Genomic DNA, 7608 nt, shown 5'->3' on the forward strand with positions numbered 1-7608 from the left:
ATAGTATTTTTCAATTTAATTTTCCAATGTTTTTATTCTTGGTGCAGAGAACATATTTTCATATATTGACCTTTTATACAGCAATATGGCTACATTCACTTATGCAGTCATGATTTTTCTACATACAAAACCATAAACTTTGGAAATCCATAGTTTAATTCCTTTCCAAACTCTACCATTTTTTTATTCTTTATTGCAGTAAGACCTCCAGTCTTTACAAAAATAGTTTAGAAAGTCACTAAACCAACAAATAACTACACCTCACCAAAAAGCCTCCTTCATAAAGTCAGAACAATACAAGAATGTCTACTCTAAATACTTCTATTCAGCATTTCATTACAAGTTCCTACCATGGAAATTAGGTTTAGAAAATAATAATAAAAGGCATCCAAATTGAACAGAAATAAGTACAACTATCTGTATTTGCAAATGAGGGGAATGCAAATAAAAATCACAATAAAATACCACTTTACATCCTTTAAGTAGACATAATTTTTTCCAAAAAAAAGGAAATTAGTAAGTGTTGGCAAGGAAGGAGTAATTAGAAATCTGATACATTACTTATAGGAATGTAAAATGATCTAGACGGGCACCTGGGTGGCTCAGTCGGCCTTTGGCTCAGGTCATGATCTCAGCGTCCTGGGATCAAGCCCCATGTCAGGCTCTCTGCCCAATGGAAGCCTGCTTCTCCCTCTCTCTGCCGCCACCCCTACTTGTACTCTCTCTTTCTGTGTCAAATAAATAAATTAAATATTTTTAAAATAGATTGAGGAGGATCAAGATGGCGGAGGAATAGGAGACCTGGATTTCCTCTGGTCCCATGTATTCAGCTGGATAGGGATCAAACCATTCTGAACACCTACGAACTCAACAGGAGATTGAAGAAAAGAATAGCAACAACTCTCTGAGCAGAAAAGAGATCACTTTCTGGAAGGTAGGACGTGTGGAGAAGTGAATCTGAGGTGATATATGGGAGGATAGATGGTGGGGGAGGGGGCCTCCATCTGCCACTTCTGGCAAGTGAAAGAGCAGCAGAGCACAAAATCACAACTTTTAGAAGTCGGCTCCGCTGAGGGATGTCGCTCCAGTGGCTAAGTGGGGGGTGGAACCCTCGTGGGAAAGTGTGGTCTCAGGACCCTCGGGGTCATGGAAAGACTGGGGGTGCCTGAGTGCAGCAGAGTTCCCAGGTATTGGAGTGGGGAAGCCAGCTGCAGAGACAGAGCCGAGGCATGAGCTCTCAGCTTGGGGTTGCCATAAACCGTGATCTGTGGCACAGTCAGGCCAAGGCTCCTCCATCAGGGACCCAACAAGCAGCAGATCCGGGGAGACTCCCCTTCCTCCCCCAGGAGGAGCATGTCGGGAGCACACCACAGGGATCTGCTGGGTTTGGAGACTCCGTACGGGGTTGGGTGCGAGATAGAAATGCTCGGTCACAGGCCAGGTGAGCATGGAGTGCAGCTGGAGACCAGGGAGATAGGAGTGATTGACTGCTTTTCTCTGGGGGCTCACTGAGGAGTGGGGCCCTGAGTTCTCGGCCCCTCTGGGATGGAGACTGGGAGGCCGCCATTTTGACTCTCATCCTCCAAAGCTATACGGAAAGCTTGCAAGGAACAAAAGCTCCTGAGAGCAAACCCAAGCAGATTACTTAGCCCGGACCAGGCAAGGGCGGGGCAATTCCGCCTCCGGCAAAGACATTTGGAAACCATGGCAACAGGCGCCTCCCCCAGAAGATCAGCAAGACAGCCAGCCAAGACCAAGTTTAACAATCAATGAGAACGGCAGAACTCCAGCGCTAGGGGAATACTGCACATAGAATCCATGGCTTTTTTACCATGATTCTTTAGTCTTTCAAAGATAATTTTTTTTTAACTGTCCTTTTTCTTTTTTTTTTTTTGAATTTTTCTTTTTCCCTTTTTCAACCAACATTTTATCAATCCCTTTTTTAAAAAACATTTTTATTTTTCATTTTTAGAGTCATATTCTATCCCTTCATAGTAGTTACCCTTATTTTTGGCATATATATATAAGTTGTTCTCTCTTTAAAATTTTGAGATACAGTTTCTTCTAACAGATCAAAATACACCCTAAATCTCTAGTGTATGGCTTTGTTCTAGTCTCCTGCCTGATCACATTCTCTCCCTTTTTTCTTTTTTTTTTAATCCTCTTCTTTCTTTTTTCAAACAACTTCTTATCTTATCAATTCCTTTTATAAAATTTTTTGTAGTTTTCATTTTTACAATCATATCCCATCCCTTCATCATATTAACACTTATTTTTGTACATATATAAGTTTTTCTTTCTTTAAAATTTGGGGAAGCATGTTCTTCTAACAGACCAAAATACACCCAAAATCTAGTGTGTGGCATTGATCTATGCACCAGCCTCATCATATCTGATCATATTCTGTTTTTTGTTTTGTTTGTTCTGTTTTTGTCTTTTTCTTTTTTCTTTCTTTCCCTTTCTTTTATCCTGGTTTCAGGTCTTTTCTGATTTATTTAGAGTATATTTTTTAGGGACGTATTTACCCTGTTAGCATTTTGTTATCTCATTCATCTATTCTCCTATGGACAAAATGACAAGATGGAAAAAATCACCGCAACAAAAAGAACAAGAGGCAGTACCAATTGCCAGGGACCTACTCAAAACGGACATTAGTACGATGTTGGAACTAGAGTTCAGAATGATGATTTTAAAGATACAATATGGGCTTGAAAAAAGTATGGAAGTTATTAGAGAAACCCTTTCTGGAGAAATAAAAGAACTAAAATCTAACCAAGTCAAAATCAAAAAGGCTATTAATGAGGTGCAATCAAAAATGGAGGCTCTAACTGCTAGGATAAATGAGGCAGAAGAGAGAGTTAGTAATATAGAAGACCAAATGATGGAAAATAAAGAAGCTGAGAAAAAGAGAGATAAACAACTACTGGATCACGAGGGCAGAATTTGAGAGAAAAGCAATACCATAAGATGAAACAACATTAGAATAATTGGGATACCAGAAGAAGAAGAAAAAGAGAGGGAGGCAGAAGGTATATGGAGCCAATATAGCAGAGAACTTCCCTAATTTGGGGAAGGAAACAGGCATCAAAATCCAGGAGGCACAGAGAACCCCTCTCAAAATCAATAAAAATAGGTCAACACCCCAATATCAAAAAGTAAAACTGACGAGTCTCAGAGACAAAGAGAAAATCCTGAAAGCAGCTCAGGACAAGAGATCTGTAACCTACAATGGTAGAAACATTCAATTGGCAACAGACCTATCCACAGAGACCTGGCAGGCCAGAAAGGACTGGCAGGATATATTCAGAGCACTAAATGAGAAAAATATGCAGCCAAGAATACTACATCCACCTAGGCTGTCAATGAAAAAAAGAGAAATAAAAAGCTTCCAGGACAAACAAAAACTAAAGGAATTTGCAAACACAAAACCAGCCCTACAAGAAATATTGAAAGGGGTCCTCTAAGCAAAGAGAGACCCTAAAAGCAACATAGACCAGAAAGGATCACAGACAATACACAGTAACAGTCACCTTACAGGCAATACAATGGCACTAAATCCATATCTTTCAATAGTTACCCTGAATGTAAATGGGCTAAATGCCCCAATCAAAAGACACAGGCTATCAGATTGGATAAAAAAACAAGACCCATCGATATGCTGTCTGCAAGAGACTCATTTTAGAGACAAAGACACCTCCAGATTGAAAGTGAGGGGATGGAAAACCATTTACCATGCTAATGGACACCAAAAGAAAGCTGGGGTGGCAATCCTTATATCAGACAAATTAGATTTTAAACCAAAGACTGTAATAAGAGATGAGGAAGGACCTATAGCCTACTTAAAGGGTCTATCCAACAAGAAGATCTAACAATTGTAAATATCTATGCCCCTAACATGGGAGCAGCCAATTACATAAGCCATTTAATAACAAAAGCAAAGAAACACATTGACAACAATACAATAATAGTGGGGGACTTTAATATCCCCCTCACTGAAATGGACAGATCATCTAAGCAAAAGATCAACAAGGAAATAAAGACTTTAAATGACACACTGGACCAGATGGACTTCACAGATATATTCAGAACATTTCATCCCAAAGCAACAGAATACACATTCTTCTCTAGTGCCCATGGAACATTCTCCAGAATAGATCACATCCTAGGTCATAAATCAGGTCTCAACCGGTACCAAAAGACTGGGATCATTCCCTGCATATTTTCAGGCCACAATGCTTTGAAACTAGAACTCAGTCACAAGAGGAAAGTCAGAAAGAACTCAAATATGGAGGCTAAAGAGCATCCTACTAAAGAATGGATGGGTCAACCAGGAAATTAAAGAAGAATTTAAAAAATTCATGGAACCAAATGAAAATGAAAACACAACTGTTCAAAATCTTTGGGATACAGCAAAGGCAGTCCTAAGAGGAAAGTATATAGCAATATAAGCCTTTCTCAAGAAACAAGAAAGGTCTTAAATACACAACCTAACCATACACCTAAAGGAGCTGGAGAAAGAACAGCAAATAAAGCCTAAACCCAGCAGGAGAAGAGAAATAATAAAGATCAGAGCAGAAATCAATGAAATAAAAACTAAAAGAACAGTAGAACAGATCAATGAAACTAGGAGCTGGTTCTTTGAAAGAATTAACAAGATTGATAAACCCCTGGCCAGACTTATCAAAAAGAAAAGAGAAATGACCCAAATCAACAAAATCATGAATGAAAGAGGAGAGATCACAACCAACACCAAAGAAATACAAACAATTATAAGAACATATTATGAGCAACTCTATGCCAGCAAATTAGATATCCTGGAAGGAATGGATACATTCCTAGAGATGTATCAACTACCAAAACTGAACCAGGAAGAAATAGAAAACCTGAACAGACCTATAACCCCTAAGGAAATTGAAGCAGTCATCAAAAATCTCCCAACAAACAAAAGCCCAGGGCCAGATGGCTTCCCAAGGGAATTCTACCAAACATTTAAAGAAGAATTAATACCTATTCTTCTGAAAGTGTTCCAAAAAATAGAAATGGAAGGAAAACTTCCAAACTCGTTTTATGATGCCACCATTACCTTGATCCCAAAACCAGACAAAGACCCCCTCAAAAAGGAGAATTACAGACAATATCCCTGATGAACATGGATGCAAAAATTCTCACCAAAATACTAGCCAATAGGATCCAAAAGGATTATTCACCACAACCAAGTGGGATTTATCCCTGTGCTGCAAGGTTGGTTCAACATCCACAAATCAATCAATGTGATATAATACATTAATGAAAGAAAGAACAAGAACCATATGATCCTCTCAATAAATGCAGAAAAGGCATTTGACAAAGTACAGCATCCTTTCTTGATCAAAACTCTTCAGAGTATAGGGATATAGGGTACATACCTCAATATCATAAAAGCCATCTATGAAAAACTCACAGCGAATATCATTTTCAATGGGGAAAACTGAGAGCTTTCCCCCTAAGGTCAGGAATGTGGCTGGGATGTCCACTATCACCACTGCTATTCAACATAGTATTAGAAGTCCTAGCCACAGCAATCAGACAACAAAAAGAAATAAAAGGCATCCGAATCAGCAAAGAAGAAGTCAAACTCTCAGTCTTTGCAGATGATATGATACCTTATGTGGAAAACCCAAAAGATTCCACCCCAAAACTGCTAGAACGCATACAGGAATTCAGTAAAGTGGCAGGATATAAAATCAATGCACAGAAATCAGTGGCATTCCTATACACCAACAACAAAAAGGAAGAAAGAGAAATTAAGGAGTCGATCCCATTTACAATTGCATCCAAAACCATAAGATACCCAGGAATAAATCTAACCAAAGAGGCAAAAGATCTGTACTCAGAAAACTATAAAATACTCATGAAAGAAATTGAGGAAGACATAAAGAAATGGAAAAACGTTCCATGCTCATGGATTGGAAGAACAAATATTGTGAAGATGTCAATGCTACCTAGAGCAATCTACACATTCAATGTAATCCCCATCAAAATACCATCCACTTTTTTCAAAGAAATGGAACAAATAATCCTAAAATTTGTATGGACCCAGAAAAGACCTCGAATAGCCACAGGAATGTTGAAAAAGAAAAGCAAAGCTGGTGGCATCACAATTCCAGACTTCCAGCTCTATTACAAAGCTGTCATCATCAAGACAGTAGGGTACTGGCACAAAAACAGACACATAGGTCAATGGAACAGAATAGAGAGCCCAGAAATGGACCCTCAACTCTATGGTCAACTCATCTTCCACAAAGCAGGAAAGAATGTCCAATGGAAAAAAGACAGTCTCTTCAACAAATGGTGTCAGGAAACTTGGACAGCCACATGCAGAAGAATGAAACTGGACCATTTCCTTACACCACACACAAAAATAGACTCCAAATAGTTGAAAGACCTCAATGTGAGACAGGAGTCCATCAAAATCCTAAAGGAGAACACAGGCAGCAACCTCTTTGACCTCAGCCGAAGCAACTTCTTCCTAGAAACATTGCCAAAGGCAAGGGAAGCAAGGGCAAAAATGAACTATTGGGACTTCATCAAGATAAAAAGCTTTTGCACAGCAAAAGAAATAGTCAACAAAACCAAAAGACAACCGACAGAATGGGAGAAGATATTTGCAAATGACATATCAGATAAAGGGTAGTATCCAAAATCTATAAAGAACTTATCAAACTCAACACCCAAAGAACAAAGAATCCAATCAAGAAATGGGCAAAAGACAAGAACAGACATTTTTCCAAAGAAGACATCCAAATGGCCAACAGACACATAAAAAAGTGCTCACCATCACTCGGCAACAGGGAAATCCAAATCAAAACCTCAATGAGATACCACCTCACACCAGTCAGAATGGCTAAAATTAACAAATCAGGAAATGACAGATATTGGCAGGGATGTAGAGAAAGAGGAACCCTCCTACACTGTTGGTGGGAATGCAAGCTGGTGCAGCCACTCTGGAAAACAGTGTGGAGGTTCCTCAAAATTTGAACATAGAACTACCATATGATCCAGCAATTTTACTACTGGGTATTTACCCCAAAGATACAAATGTAGGGATCCGAAGGGGTATGTGCACCCCAATGTTTATAGCAGCAATGTCCACAATAGCCAAACTGTGTAAAGAACCAAGATGTCCATCGACAGATGAATGGATAAAGAAGAAGTGGTATATATATACAATGGAATATTATGCAGCCATCAAAAGGAATGAGATCTTGCCATTTGCAACGACGTGGATTGAACTGGAGGGTATTATGCTGAGCGAAATAAATCAAACAGAGAAAGACACGTATCATATGACCTCACTGATACGAGGAATTCTTAATCTCAGGAAACAAATTGAGGGTTGCTGGAGTGGTGGGGGGTGGGACGGATGGGGTGGCTGGGTGATAGACATTGTGGAGGGTATGTGCTATGGTGAGTGCTGTGAATTGTGTAAGACTGTTGAATCACAGACCTGTACCTCTGAAACAAATAATATATGTTAAAAAAAGGAAGAAGATAGCAGGAAGGGAAGAATGAAGGGGGGGATATCAGAGGGGGAGACGAACCATGAGAGACTATGGACTCTGAGAAACA

The sequence above is a fragment of the Mirounga angustirostris genome, unplaced genomic scaffold (assembly GCF_029215605.1).
Source record: "Mirounga angustirostris isolate CCGP_5_RB_7025 unplaced genomic scaffold, mMirAng1.0.hap1 SCAF_13, whole genome shotgun sequence".
In the NCBI taxonomy this organism is placed as follows: domain Eukaryota; kingdom Metazoa; phylum Chordata; class Mammalia; order Carnivora; family Phocidae; genus Mirounga; species Mirounga angustirostris.